At 39.3% G+C, this 16,057-nt stretch overlaps 1 protein-coding gene across 3 annotated transcripts in view; it reads left to right on the top strand.

Moving 5' to 3' along the window:
• Hpse2 (heparanase 2 (inactive)) overlaps window positions 1-16,057 on the top strand; it is a 598,898-nt gene that overhangs the window by 470,452 nt on the left and 112,389 nt on the right. The window lies entirely within an intron of this gene.

Genomic DNA, 16,057 nt, shown 5'->3' with positions numbered 1-16,057 from the left:
TTCTTTGTATGTTTTGGAGATCAGACTTCTGTCTGATTTAGTGAGGAACTGTGGGCTGCGTTCCTGCCGCCAGGCTCCCGGCCACCGGCTAGCTTATGCCCCAAAATAACAACACACAGATTGTTTTCTTTTAAACACTGCCTGGCCCATTAATTTCAGCCTCTTACTCACATCTTGACTAACCCATATCTAATAATCTGTATAACACCACGAGTGGTGTCTTACCGGGAAAGATTCAGCACATCTGGCCTGGTGGCTGGCTTCATGGCATCTGGCATCTCTCTGAGGAGAGGCACGGCGGTCTGACTAACTTAGGAGAGGCATGGCATCTGACTGAGCCATCTACCTCACTTCCTTCTTCCTGTTCTGTCTACTCCACCCACCTAAGGGCTGGCCAAGGCAGTTTCTTTATTAAAACAGAAGACCCTCCCACATCAGTCTGATGTGGGGTTAGTGAAGATGGCAAAAGCATTTTTAAAGAATAGGAAAGAACACAAAAGGCAGATTGATGAAGGCAGCAAGAGCTGTCTCAGAAGTCCTTCTGGGAGAGACGGTGCCTAGGTGGATCCTCAGTAATTGGCAAGTTAGCTGTAAGGAGGAAGATGAGGGGGGCATCTAAACATGGGCAGTAATACAAAAAGGACACAGAAGCACTCATTTTCCAGTGAGTCATGGTAGATGAATTATGAACAATTATCTCAGAAAGTTTTTCTCATTGCTGTCCCATGACCACACAGGGTGTGTGAAAATTGAAGAATTCAAAAGCTACAAACCTGGAGGTGGCGTGGCAGGGGAGGTATAAACCCAGACAAACTACCCTGTGACCTGTTTCTTAGTGTAACCTTTCTTCTCTTTCTTTTCTTTCCCGTGGGATCCATCAGGAACATGAAGGAAGCAAAGTGTACCTATTCAGGGGCAGCTGTGATATGAAATCCTATCCCGTCATTAGGGGCCCTAACAAAGACTTTTCCATGTGCAGCCTTCTTTGTGGGAGCCAACTACTGCTGAGAGAAGGGCAGCCTTGGCTGTGGGATCAATCACTGGGCCTCAGCCTACCTCCATCAATGGCCAAAGTACCGGGCTGCATGCCCAGTGAGCATGGCTTCTGTCTTTTCTCCTCTGTGCCTCTGAACCCTGGCTGTTGAGATCAGAGCCTTCGCTGTGCACCATCTGAGCAGGCAGGCAGCCCTTGGCCCTCACGCCTTTCCACAAGGCTCCTCTGATTATGTCACTGGCCATTCCCATCTTTTGTCTGTTCATCAGCTTTGCAGTGTGTGCCTTCTATCAGCAACACGCACTAGTAGTTGTGACGGCTCATCCCTTTGGGAAGTAGAAACAGCTCTGGGCCTGGAATCAGATGGGGCTCAAAATGCAACACAGTAGTTTTCTAGTCATGTGAGCCTTTATTTCCTCTGCGAAAGTGGGTGATAACTGCAGAAGTCAGAGGGTAGGAAGTGTTTGAATTTACTTCTTAAAGGTACTGACTCTGAAATCAGACTGACCAGCTTTTCCAGTCACCTCCTGTGTGTACTTGAAACTACTAGAACACATCAGTGAACATCAGTGACCTCCCCAACGAGAACAGCATCTATCTCGGGGGTCACAAGGGGTTGGATGAGCCAGGGCATGTGTATCTTTCCCCCATCATAAATAGTCAATGATTATTAAGTGTTTTTGTTGTTTATTAAGCTACTTGGTAAGGTATAAAATTGTGAATCACAATAGTTATTAACAATAACATGAATGGAACTGTGGTAAGGATCTTTGAATATTTATACAGATATATGGAAATAGAGTCAAGTAATGACTAAAATATGAACGTATTTTTTTAAAATAAAATTGCCAAGGAAATTAAAGGAACAAAAGGGAAAGCCGTGATTCCTGAGAGGAAGTGACTGCAAAAAGCTAAAGGCAAACTAAATATTACATTTTCTTTCCCTCCAGAGAAGATGTGGCCAGACTTTCCCACGAAAGCAATTAAGGCTTTGTCAGGGCTGCCTTGCTGGTGCTAACACCTTCACGGGTGTTTATAAATGGCCAGGAAGCCCCGGAAACCATGGTCTGCCCCATCAGAGTGCTAATGACAGCGCATTATGTGAATCACTGAGTAGCAGCAACTGAAAATCTCACTCTGCCCTCAGCCATTTATATCGTTCCCAGATTACAATACCAAGGGATCACAGCTACTGCAAATTTTGTAAACCTAAATAAATGAGAGAAGAAACCATCTCAGTATTGCTGTGCCTGGGCTTAGAAGCATGCGGTGCCACCCTTGAAGCAACTGCAGATGAAGATGAACAAGGCCAGCTCTCGAATGAGAAGAGCCATGCCTTGCCTAAGCTGGTCAGCTTCCCTAGACCAGGAAAAATTACTTAGAACAATCAGTATAGAAAGAGAAAGGGAAACAAAAAAAGAAAGATGTAAAAGGAGGGAAAAGGGAAATGCCCTTTTGTGGTTGGAAGGCTGTTTTGGTGAGAGGCAAAATGAGACAAACTTAAGGTTATTTCATCAAAGATACTGTATTTGTAGACAGATAGATAGTGATTCTGGGAACCAACCAAAAAAAAAAGACTGTTAGAAACAAAGATAACATGTCTTTTTCTTAACTCAGTTTTTGTTTTAGTAGCTATTTGTTTAAGTAAAAATTCTTTATAGAAATAGAACAACCCTAGACTCAGTACTCGGCAAACACACACACACGCGCACACACACACACACACACACACACACACACACACACATGCATACACATACCCTCATATATACATGTACACATGCACACATGAATATGCACATACACATGCACATATATTTACATGCACATACACACATAAAATATTAGGACAGAAATGGAATATTAGAAAGAAATGGTAATAAAGACATGGAAATTGAACAAGTAAAATTCTGCTTTAAGTTATTTAAATACACCCCACAATTTATCAATTTTCAGAACTCAGTAAATCATTAACTATTTCCATGACTAACTGTTAGCAATGTCCTATTACATCTCAGATTTTGATTTAAGCATAGCAAGGACTGAACAAAATACAGTTTTCTCTTATTCCAGACATTAAAGTAAGTATAATAGCAGATGCGGAAGAGATGGATATGGAGGCCGTTTAGGAGTGACTTACACCTCCTACTTCCTGTGCAGTGTATGCTGCCTGGTGTGTGACTTCCTAGTCACAAGAGCCCACTTCTCAGTGCCATGGCCACTCACAACCAAAGTCTGTGAAGCATCAACACAACGTACACTCAACAGAGAAAGCGACACAGAGCACCAAACTCTTGCAAAGGGTCCCTTTAGGTCGGTTTTCTCTGCTGGTAACCTAGCCCAAATTTTGTCAATATAATTTTTTTAAAGGAGAATCTGACTTTATTATTATTTTACTGTTTTTTTTCACACCACACATTTTGGTCATATTTTTCCCTCCCTGAATTCCTCCCAGAGATCCTCCAGTCTCCCTACCCATCCAGCTTTATATTATTTTTCTCCTATCTTTCAAAAAAATCCACAAAAAATGAAAATCAAAACAAACAAGCAAAAGACCATTGCCAAAACAAAGCAAAACGAAAAAAAGAGTACACGAAAATACCACTGAGTAGTTTTGTGTTTGTCAACTGCTCTTGGGAATGGGGCCTACCCTGGGGTGTGGTTAATATACCCAGTGAGACTCCATTGGAGAACATTGATTTTCTGCTTGCTAGTGGGTATCAATTGCAGATGGCTTCTTGGTTAGGAGTAGGACCCCATGTCCACTTCTCCCTCTTAGTGTTCTGACAACAGATGGCTGGAAGCTGTGTAGGTCCTATGTGTGCTGACACAGTCTCTGAGTTCTCTTCTGTGTATCAATCCTGTTGTATCGGGAAGATGCTATTTCCTTGTAGTCATCCCTTATTGCTGGCTCTTACAATCTTTTTGCTTCGTAGTCCACGTAGTTCCCTGAACCTTGATGGGATAACAATATCCCATTTAGGATTGAGTGCTCCCATTTAGGGCCGAGTGCTCCAAAGTCTCATTCTTTGCACGTTGCCCAGTTATGAATCTCATTGTTAATCCCTATTTACTATAAGAAGAAACTATTCTTGATGTGGGCTGAGTGGGGCACTGATCTATGGTTATGGGAATATGTCACTGGGAGTCATTTTGCTATGTTCTTTTTTTCATGATATTTATTGAGCTCTACATTTTTTTCTGCTCCCCTTCCTGCCTCTCCCCTCTCCCCTTCAACCCTCCCCTAAAGTCCCCATGTTCCCAATTTACTCAGGAGATCTTGTCTTTTTCTTCTTTCTACTTCCTTTGTAGATTATATCTATGTAAGTCTCTCTTAGTGTCCTCATTGTTGTCTAAGTTCTCTGGGATTGTGGTTTGTAGGCTGGCTTTCTTTGCTTTATGTTTAAAAACCACCTATGAGTGAGTACATGTGATAATTGTCTTTCTGTGCCTGGGTTACCTCACTCAGAATAATGTTTTCTAGTTCCATCCATTTTCCTGCAAAATTTCAAGATGTCGTTATTTTTTTCTGCTGTGTAGTACTCCATTGTGTAAATGTACCACATTTTTCTTATCCATTCTTCGATCAAGGGGCATTTAGGTTGTTTCCAGGTTCTGGTTATGACAAACAAAGCTGCTGTGAACATAGCTGGGCACATGTCCTTGTGGCACGACTGAGCATCCTTTGGATATATACCCAAAAGTGGTATTTCTGGGTCTTGAGAAAAGTTGTTTCCTAATTTTCTGAGAAATCACCATACTGACATCCAAAGGAGCTGTACAAGCTTGCATTCCCACCAGCAATGCAGAAGTGTTCCCTTTTCCTCATAACCTCTCCAGCATAAGTTGTCATCAGGGGTTTTGATCTTGGCCATTCTTACAGGTGTAAGATGGAATCTCAGAGTTGTTTTGATTTGCATTTCTCTGATGATTAAGGATGTTTAACATTTCCTTAAGTGTCTTTCAGCCATTTTAGATTCCTCTGTTGAGAGTTGTCTGTTTAGGTCTGAACTCCATTTTTTTATTGGATTATGTGTTTTTTTGGTGTACAATTTCTTGAGTTCTTTGTATATTTTGGAGATCAGACCTCTGTCTGATGTGTGGTTAGTAAAGATCTTTTCCTATTCTGTGGGCTGTCGTTTTGTCTTGTTGACTGTGTCCTTTGCTTTACAGAAGCTTTTCAGTTTCAGGAGGTCCCATTTATTAATTGTTGCTCTCAGTGTCTGTGCTGCTGGGGTTCTATTTAGGAAGGGGTTCCCTGTGCCAATGCATTCAAGTGTACTTCCCACTTTCTCTTCAATGTGACTGGCTTTATGTTGAGGTTGTCAATTGATTTTTAAGAGCTCCTCCCCAGTTACCACCAAAAGATTTGGCTATGAAAGTGACGTAGGCATCTTTATCCTACAAATCCTTGAAAGTTTGAGTTTTTCCTCCCCAAAGTTTCTCAGAACTTAGCTTTTGATTCTCCCTAGATAGGGTAAACTAAGTTATCTTTCTGTTCGAACAGCTATTGAAAGTACAGGGGAAGAGAAGGACACAGATACTGTTTCACAGAAAAAAACAAAATAACAGTGAAGCTTCTTTTCCTTTATGTATGTATATGTGTTTGTGTGTGTGCCTGTCTAGGTACGTCTCTCTCTGTGTCTCTCTCTGTGTGTCTCTGTGTATGCCTCTGTGTGTGTCTATGTGTGTGTCTGTGTGTGTCTCTGTCTATCTGTGTGTGTCTCTGTATGTGTGCATGTCTCTCTGTCTCTGTGTATGCGTCTCTTTCTTTGTCTCTGTATGTGTCTGTGTGTGTGCATCTGTGTGTGTTTGTGTGTCTGTGTGTGTGTGTGTGTGTCTGTCCGTGTGGTGGTGGGGTGGAGTGGATGGGTGGGAGTATGTGAAGGCTAGAGGTCAACCTTACAAATAGTTCCTCAGGACGCACCTTGTTTTGTAAACCAGGGTCACTCACTGGTCCCTGGGGCTCATGACTAGGCTAGGCTGGCTGCCCAGAGAGCGCCAACAACCCACTTTTCTCAGCATCCCAAGCACTTGGATTAAAAGCACATACTGCCATGCTTGGCTTTTTTTACTTAGGTCCTGGGAATCTAATTCAAGGACTTCACCAATTAAATTATCTCCACAGTCCGTAGTTTTCTAACAACAGCTTTATGGAGAGACCAAGGAGATTATCCCATTGCTGGCTGTACAAGTATAAGGACCTGTGTTCACATCCCCAGCACAAACATGAAAGCCTGTGACTCCAGCACTCTGTAACAGAGACAGGCAGATCCCTGGCCAGTGCTGAGCTCCAGGATTACTGAAAGACCCTGTCTCAAAAAAATAATATTGAGAGTGATTGAGGAGATGTCCTGACATCAACCTCTGGCCTTCATATGTCCCTCCGTAGGTAAGCATACCCACATACACATGTGCATACATGCATACACCATGCATTTTTAATGTGTTCATACAAATGTACAGCCATTATCACCTGAAAAGATAACTCCACGCCTATCTGTAGTTATTCCTCTCTCTCTCTTTCCCCAGATGCTGTAAGCCACTAATCTATTTTCCATCTCCAGAGCCTTACCTCTCCTGGACTTTTCATATAAATGGATCATGCTCTGTGGCCTTTTGTATCTGGCTTCTTTTACTTTATAAAATGTTTTAATGTTGATTCATGTTGTAGCATTGAAGGTGCGTGGTTGATCGGCAGTTATGATTCACCAGACTAGCTTTAATATATATATATTTCAGTCTTAATAAAGGAAAGGAAAGGGAACTTACAAATCCAAGGTTCCAGCGAGGAGCACAGGAAAAACAAAGAGCAGACGGGCCACAGGCCCACAAGATTTTATAAGTCAATATTAGCCTAAGGGGGACACGCCTTTAGACAAAGGGGGACACGCCTTACAAAACAAGATTTTTGGCTAGGCTTCCCCTTCATAGCATGTACCAATACTTCATTCTCTTCTCTTGATGAATAAGACACTATTAGTCAAGGTTCTCTAGAAGAATAGAATTTATAGTGTGTGTGTGTGTGTGTGTGTGTGTGTGTGTGTGTGTTAAAGGGAGATTTATTAGAGTAACTTATAGTCTGTGATCTGGCTAGCCTCACGGAGACTGTCTCCTGATGGAAAGACCAAGCATTCAGAACCTATTCAGTCCAGAAGAATGCTTCATTTGCTCTTCAGTCTACGATGGAATCCCAGTGAAGTGGGGTCTACTGCCAGTAAAATAATCCCTCAGCAGCAGGACAGATGAATTTGACAGTGAGAGTGAGGACAAGCAGGCAAAGAGCAAAGACTTCCTACTTCTGTCCTTTTATGTGGTCTGCCACCAGAGATGTGGTCCAGATTCGGGGTGGCTCGTTCCACCTCAAATAACTCAGTCAAGAAAAAAAATACAGGTGTAATAAGTTGAAAACCAAATTTAGCCATCACAATCGTATTATATAGATTTCATATCTATATATGCTTTCATTTACCTATTTTTGGTAGCTATTAAGTCTGCTTATATTTTTTGTTCAGTTGAACATACATGTGCAATGTATATTGTATGTTTTCATTTTTATTGGGTATATAACTAGTGTTACAGTTTGAATGATGACATTCTCTCCAAAACTTCTCTAGTTTTATCTTCAGTATAGCAATATTAAGACGTGACCTTTGGATAACACTTGTATCATATAGGCTCCTTCTTCATAAATGAGATTACTAGTATCCTTTTATAAAGGGGCACACAGTTGAAGGCTATGCTCTCTTGCCCCTGCCATTGCTTCCACCATGTGAGGTCACAGCATAGCTGCCCTCTGGAGGTGAATAACAGAGCACTATTGAAAGGAAAGAGCGGCTCTTATCAGATGCCAATCATACCAATACCTTGATCTCAGCCTTCCTGATCTTTACAAACTGTAATCCCAGCAAACGTTACAAACGTTACAGCAGTGTAGAACAAGCTGTCTAGGAGTGGAACTACTGGTTCCTCTGAAAAGTCTGTTTAAATTTTTTGAAGAATTACGAAACTGTTACTACAAAATGTTTTTAACAGTTTTGTGTTCCTGCTATAAATGTGTGAGGGTGCTATTCCCCAGGCAGGGCATTCTGCACTATGTAAGAAAGGGAGCTGAGCACTGGCATTCGTGTGTCCATTGCATTGCGTTCTTCTGATGAGGCTGTAACAGATTAGCCACTTGAAGCTCTCAGTGCTGTGACTTCCCTTGAAATGATAGCCCAGCCTTGAACAGTGAGTTGTAGTAAACTCTTTCCCTGCCTAAGTTGCTCTTATCATGGCATCTTATCACAGCAACAGAGAAGAAACCCAGACATTTACAGACCTGAAAATAAGTAGCGGCACTAGTTTCAGACAAAGCTGTCTTCAGAGCAAAGGAATTTGTTAGGTATAAAGAATAGCACAGCATAAAGACAGAAGCATCAGTTCCTAGAGAATACACAATAGTCTTTTATGGGCATGCACTCAACAACAGAATCTCAATTATACAGCAAAACTAAAAGGAATAAATAAATGTTATCATAGCTGGAGACTTTTCAACATCCTTCCATTAAAAATGAATGGGTTGGTCTTTCCAACTCAATTAATGTAATCAAGATAATCCCCACAGACACACCCTGAAGCCTAGCTCCCAGGTGATTCAGGATTCTGTCAAGTTGACAGTTGACCCGAACCGTCAGACCTGGGACATTTCTCTTTCAGTTTACTTTTATTCTGTTTGAATTTCATATGGAAAGCCTGCAATTGGTGTTTTGTTTGTTTTTTATTTTTATCTTTCAATTTTAAGATTATAATATGATTATATCATGTCTTTCTTCCTTCCTTGTTTTCCCTCTAAATTCTCCAGTACTCCTTGCTTGCTTTCTAACTCATGGCCTCTTTTCTTTTCTTACTTTCCTTCATTTTTTTCTTTTATTGAAAAATAATCTTTTCTCATATAATATATCCCAATTACAATTTCCCCTCCCTGTACTCCTCCAAGTTCCTCACCACCTCCTCTTCCTCTCAAATCTACACTGTTTCTGTTTCTCATCAGAAAAAATTGGGCTTATAAGAGATAGAAACCAAACATAACAAAAAAAATATAAGATAAAACAAAAACCATCACATCAATTCTGGACAAGGCAACCCAACAGAAGAGAAAGAGCCCCAAGAGCAGGCACAAGAATCAGAGACCCACCCATTCAAACACTCAGGAGTCCCATAAAAATACTATTCTGAAAACTATAATATATATGCAAAGAAGCTGGTGCAAACTCACATAGGCCCTGTGCTCGTTGCTTCAGTCTCTGTGAGTTCATATGAGCCTTACTTATTTGATTTAGAGTGACTTGGTCTCCTTCTGTCCTCCATCCCCTCTGGCTCTTATACTCTTTCTACCTCATCTTCTGAGGGTTCCCTAAGCTATAAAGAGAGGGATTTGATGGAGACATCATATTTAGAGCAGTGTATTCCAAGGAGTCTCTCTCTTTCTCTCCTTGTAATGTCTGACTGTGGGTCTCTGCATCTCTTCCCGTCTACTGCTGGAGGAAGCTTCTCTAGTGAAGACTGAATAAGGCACTGATCTATGAGATTATCGTTAGGAGCCACTTTATTGAGCCTCTAAGTTTGTTTGTTTGCTTATTTTTAGACCTGTAATGTTTACTTTTACTCTAGGCCTCTGGACTTAGTCATCCAAGCAGGGCGGAGTATGGGTTCTGTCTCGTGGAGTTCTCCTTAAGTCAAATCAGACATTGGCCGGCCACTCCCGCAAGGTCTGTGCCACTGTTACTCTAGCTCATCTTGCAGGGAGAAGAGATTGTAGGTCAAAGATTTTATGGCTGGGTTTGGAATTTATGTTTTTTTTTCCTTTGGGAGCCTACAGAGTACCTGTACCAAAGACACTAGAATGTATGGGCAAAGACTTCATGTAAGCATCAGCTAGACTTCTCCATGTTCAATGAGTTGTGTGGATGTTGTCTTTGGCAGTGGGGCCCTGCTGTAAATTTGCATTGTCCAAACAACAGCCTGGGTTGTTTGAGGATTTCCATGGCCCCCTGGGCCAACAACTCAACTGAATGCAGCTCAGTTCCACTACTGGAAGCCTTGTTTGGTGGCAAGAGATGGCCAGCTGGGACTCCGTATCCCACCTTATTAGGAAAGCTCATTAGGATCTCTTTCATGTATTTTAGGAAGTTTTCACTATGCTGGGTTCCCATGTCATTCTTCAGATGCCCCTCGATTCTAGCTGTCCCCTCCCATCCTCTCCCCATCTGATCCTCCCCCCATCTGATCCTCCCCTTGCAGTCCCTACCCACCTCCAGTCCACCCACAAAATCTATTTCCCCACCCAGGGATGTGTCCCACACTATACCCCTAGTCCCTCCCCCTATGCCTAACATCTCTTTGTATACAAATTATAGGTTTATTATCATTTATTTAATAGCTAATATCCACATGTAAATGAATATATACCACATATATCTTTCTGGGTCTGGGTTACCTTACTCAGGGTGATTTTTTTATTCTAGTTCTATCCATTTGACTGCAAATTTTATGATGTCATTTTTTAATAGTGAAGTAATACTCCATTATGTAAATGTACCATATTTTCTTGATTCATTCTTCCATTGAGGGAAATCTAGGTTGTTTCCAGTTTCTGGCTATTATGAAAAAAAGTGCCATGAACATAGTTGAGCAAGTGTCCTTGTGGTAGGATAAAGCATCCTTTTGGTATATGCCCAAGAGTTGTATAGCTGGGTCCTGAGATAGATGAGTCCCAATTTTCTGAGGAACCCACCATATTGATTTCCATAGTGGCTGTGCTAGTTTGCATGCCCCCCAGCAATGGATGAGTGTTCCCCTTATTCCACATCCTTGCCAGCATGAGTTGTCACTTGTATTACTAATCTTAGCCATTCTGGAAAGTGTAAGATGGAATCTCAAATAGTTTTGATTTGCATTTTCCTACTGGCTAAAGATACTGAACATTTCAAAAACAAAAACAAAAATAACACATTAATGTAAATATCATATAAAAAGATAGTGAACATTTCTTTATATACTTCTCAGCCATTTGAGTTTCCTCCATTAAGAATTCAATTTAGATCTGTATCCCATTTTTAATTGGATTATTTTGTTTTTGACATCTAGTTTCTTGAGTTCTTTCTATATTTTGGATATTAGGCCTCTGTCAGCTGTGGAGCTGTGCCTGGTGGTGGTGGCCTTTCATCCTGCACTCCAGAGGCAGAGGCAGGAAGAACTTTGTGATTTCCAGGCAAAAAGCCTTGTCTACAGAGTGAGTTCCAAGACAGCCAGGGCTAAACTGAGAAACCCTATCTTGAAAGAAAAAAAAAAAAAGATGTGGAGTTGATAAAAAAAAATCTTTTCCCATTTTGTAGGCTGCCACTTTGTCTGAATAACAAAGTACTCTGTCATTCATTATACTTTGCCTAAAAGATCTGTTTCATGAGTTTTGTATTTTTTAATTGTTGATCTTAGTAGTGTCTGAGCTATTGATGTTCTGTTCAGGAAGTCTTCTCCTATACTGATGAGTTCAAGACTATTCCCCACGTTCTCTTCTGTCAGGTTCTATGTGTCTGGTTTTATGTTGTTCAGGGTGACAGATAATGATCTATTTTCATTCTTCTGTATGCAGACATCCAGTTTGATCAGCACCATTTGTTGAAGATGCTGTATTTTTTTCCGATGTGTCTGATTTATTTATCAAAAGTAAGATTTCCATAGGTCTTTGTGTTTATGTCTGTGACTTCAGTTCAATTCCATTGATCAACATGTCTGTTTCTATGTCAGTACCATGAAGCTTTTATTACTATAGCTTCTATAGTACAACCTGAAATCCAGCAGTTCTTTTATTTTTCAGGATTATGTTGGCTATTCTGGGATTTTTGGTTTTTGATATGAAGTTGAGAATTGTTCTTTGGAGATCTGTAAAAAAATTGTTGAAATTTTGATGGGGATTGCATTGAATCTGTAGATTGATTTTTTTGGTAGCATGGCCATTTTTGCTATGTTAATTCTACCAATCCATGAGCAAGTGAGATCTTTCCATTTTCTAACATTTTCTTCAATTTCTTTCTTCAAAGATGAAGTTTTTATTACACAAGTCTTTCACTTGCTTGGTTAGAGTCACACGGAGATATTTTGTATTATTTTAGACTATTATAAAAGGTGTTGTTTCTCTGGTTTCTTTATCAGTCCATTTGTCATTTGTCTGTAGGAGAAATATTGATTTTTGTCAGTTTATTTTGTATCCAGCTACTTTGCGGAAAGTGTTTATCAGCTGTAGGAGTTCAGGGTGGAAATTTTATGATTGCTTATGTATACTAACAAATCATCTACAAATAATGATGTTTTGACTTCTTCCTTTCCAGTTTATATGCCCTTGATTCTTTCAGTTGTCTAACTTTTCTACCTAAGACTTCAAGTACTATATTGAATAGATATTGAGAGAGTGAGCAACCTTGTCTTATTCCTGTTTTAGCGGAACTGATTTGAGTTTATCTCTTTTTAATTTAATACTTGTTATACACTTGCTTTAAGCTGCCTTTATTTAGATATGTCCCCTGTATTCCTAATCTCTTTAGGACTTTTATCACAAAGTGGTGTTAGATTTTGTGAAAGGTCTTTTCTGAATCTAATAAGATGATCAAGTGGGGTTTTTGTCTTTCAATTTGTTTACACCATGGATTTCATATGGATTTTCCTATATTAAACCACCTTTGCATCTCTGGGATGGAGCCTATTGATCATGGTGGGTGATCTTTTTTATGTGTTCTTAGATTTGGGTTGCAAGTATTTAACTGAGTATTTTTGCATATGTGTGCATAATAGAAGCTGGTTTATAATTTCCTTTGTTGGGTTTTATGTGGTTTCGGTATCAGGGTAACTATGGCCTCATAAAATGAATTGGGCAGTGCTCTTTCTGTTTATGTTTTGTGGAATAATTTGAGGAGGTTTGGTATTACCTTTCTTTTAATATCTAGTAGAAAGTTGTACTTAAACCATCTGGTCCTGAGCTTTTTTTTTTTTTTTTAAGGATGGGAGACTTTTAATGACTGCTTCTATTTCCTTAGAGGTTATAGGTCTATTTAAATTGTTCATCTGATCTTCATTTAACTTTAGTTAAGTGATATCTATAAAGAAAATTATCCATTTCTTTCAGATTTTTTTAATTTGGTGAAATACCTATTTTAAAAATCTGTTCTTATGATTCTGTGGATTTTCTCACTGTTGTTATGTCCCCCTTTTTATTTCTGATTTTGTTAATTTGGATATTTTCCCTGTTTCTTTTAGTTAGTTTGGATAAGGGTTTGTCTATCTTTTTGATTTTCTCAAAGAACCAACTCTCTGTCACATTGATTCTTTTTATTGTTCTTTTTGTTTATATTTTATTCATTTCAGCCCTGGCTTTGATTATTTCTTGCTATCTACTCCTCTTGGGTGTGGTTTCTTTTTGTTCTAGAGCTTTCAGGTGTGCTGTTGAATTGCTAGTGTGAAATATCACCAGTTTTTTTAAGCACTTACTGCTATGAACTTGCCTCTTAGAACCACTTTCACTGTGTCCCATAAGTTTGGGAATGTTATGTATTCATTTTCATTGAATTCTAGAAAGTCTTTAATTTTTTTCTTATTTTTGTCTTGGCCCAATTTTTTTTTTTTTTTTTTTTTTTTTTTTTTTTTTTTTTTTTTTTTGGTTTTTCGAGACAGGGTTTCCCTGTAGTTTCTAGAGCCTGTCCTGGAGCTAGCTCTTGTAGACCAGGCTGACCTCGAACTCAGAGATCCGCCTGCCTCTACCTCCCGAGTGCTGGGATTAAAGGCGTGCGCCGCCACCACCCGGCTCCAATTTTTATTCAGTAGAGAGTTGTTCAGTTTCTATGAGTTTGTATGCTTTCTCATGTACCAGTTGTTGATATCCAGCTTTAACCAATGGGGGTCAGACACAAAACATCGAGTTATTTCAGTTATCTTTTATCTGTTGAGAGTTGCTTTTTGTCCAAGTATATATGGTCATGTTTGGAGTAAGTATCACAAGGAAATCAGTGACCAATGATTGGTGATTCTTGTTTGTTGTTATTGGTGGTGATGGCAGGTAGTGATGGTGGTGGTGTAGTAATGTGAGTGTGTGTGTGTGTGTGTGTGTGTGTGTGTGTGTGTGTGTACACGTGTGCATGCACTTTCCTTCTTTTGATTCTCTGTATTTTCATGGGTGTAGTTAATCTCCTTAGGTTGGAATTTTTTTTCTAGCACCTTCTGTAGAGCTGGATTTATAGATATTATTTAACTTTGACATTACCATGGAATATCTTATTTTCTCCATCTATGATTATTGAAAGTTTTACTGGGTATGATAGTCTGAGAGACTCTGTGGTCTCTCAGAGTCCGCAGCACAACTATTCAGGCCCTTCTGGCCCTTAAAGTTTCCACCAAGAAGTCAGGTGTAATTCTAATAGATCTACCTTTATATGTTACTTGGTCTTTCTCCCTTGCAGTTTTTAATAGTTTTTCTTTGTTCTGTATATTTACTGTTTTGATTATAGTGTGTGGAAGAACTTTCATTTCTGGACTAATCTATTGGTGCTCTGTATGCTTCTTTTACCTGTATAGGCATCTCCTTCTTTAGGAAATTTTTCTTCTATGATTTTGTTAAAAATATTTTCTGGGCCTTTGAACTGGAATTATTTTCCTTATTTTATTCTTTTTATTCTTAAGTTTGTTCTTTTCATTGTGTCAAACATTTCCTGGATGTTTTGTGTCAGGAGTTTTTTTTTTTAATTTGACATTTTCTTTGACCATTTTATCCATTTCTTCTATCATATCTCCAACACCTGAGATTCTCTTTTCCATCTCTTGTAATCTGTTGGTGAAGCTTCCAGTCTGCCTGTATTTCCTTCCACCTCCAATCTGCTTTATTTCCTCACTTCCTATCTTCCTGTATTTCTTCCACTTCTAATCTTTCCTCCGCAGTATCATTCAGGGGCCTAATTGTACCTTCTCTCTTAAGATACCTTTGTCAAATACCTCTTGCTGATACAGACCTCTGAGAGCCTAAATCTGGTATTCAAAAATTTTAATGATCTAGATTTGTCTTGTTTTATTAATTCTGTTTTCAAGTAGATGATCATAGCTTGCATGTCTTCATTTGGAGCTGCTTATTCATAATTGCTCCAATATCCTCAATCATTAAAGTTTTGCCTCATTGACATCTTCTCTAATGTCCCCAGTAAAAATTCATTTCCCTGGTTCTCCCAAGTTAAAAAATTAGTGTTTCCTTTTAGAAAATAAAGAAATTGGAAGCAGGAAATACTATGGTGGCATAATAGTTCAAAGTAGAAAATTATTAAATCATCTGTGGCTAAATTGAAATATTTGATTTTTTAAATAAATCAATCATTAGAAGCTATACTCCACGTTGAGGAACAATTATGATGTTGCCTAAAGGCACATTAACCACAATTTGATGATTTCCCCTTGTTACCTCTTAATTGACAGTATTTGTGCATTTGTGTGTCAATGACTATATGGGCAGAATGCATCTCAAATATTTACAACTTCTCCAGGTATTTTGCCAGGACTGAAAAGCACCTGAGTGCAAACCCATACCAACTCCTATAAGATAAAGGAAACAAATAGCTCGCCAGATGAAATGTCTTAGAAACACCAATTTAATGATACATATAAATTAATCATAAACATATGGCTTAAATTTCCCACAGAAAAGGCATGTTTAGGTTCTCTCTGGACCACAAGTGATTGAAAAATTATTGGAGACATTTCCTGAGCCCAAAGAGAAAAGGATTATGTCTATACTTCTTTAACTGTAAATATTAGTGCAGTAGATAAATTATCCAGGGGGTCTGGGGAAGTTAGAAATGTGGACAGGAAATAAGAAAAGGAGATTCAGCTTTAAAATATGCTCCAGGTACATCTGGGGCAAAATAATCAGAAACAGGAAGATTTCTGTTTGACATAGAACTCAGCATGATTATAAGATATCCAGGATGAGTTCTAATCGTCATGGCACACGTGACAGAAGGCGGCTGATTATTCTTCTGAATATGCAAGGGA

The sequence above is a fragment of the Arvicola amphibius genome, chromosome 1 (assembly GCF_903992535.2).
Source record: "Arvicola amphibius chromosome 1, mArvAmp1.2, whole genome shotgun sequence".
Taxonomy (NCBI): domain Eukaryota; kingdom Metazoa; phylum Chordata; class Mammalia; order Rodentia; family Cricetidae; genus Arvicola; species Arvicola amphibius.
The sequence above is the reverse complement of the archived record's forward strand: the minus strand, read 5'-3'. Positions and strand labels throughout refer to the sequence as shown.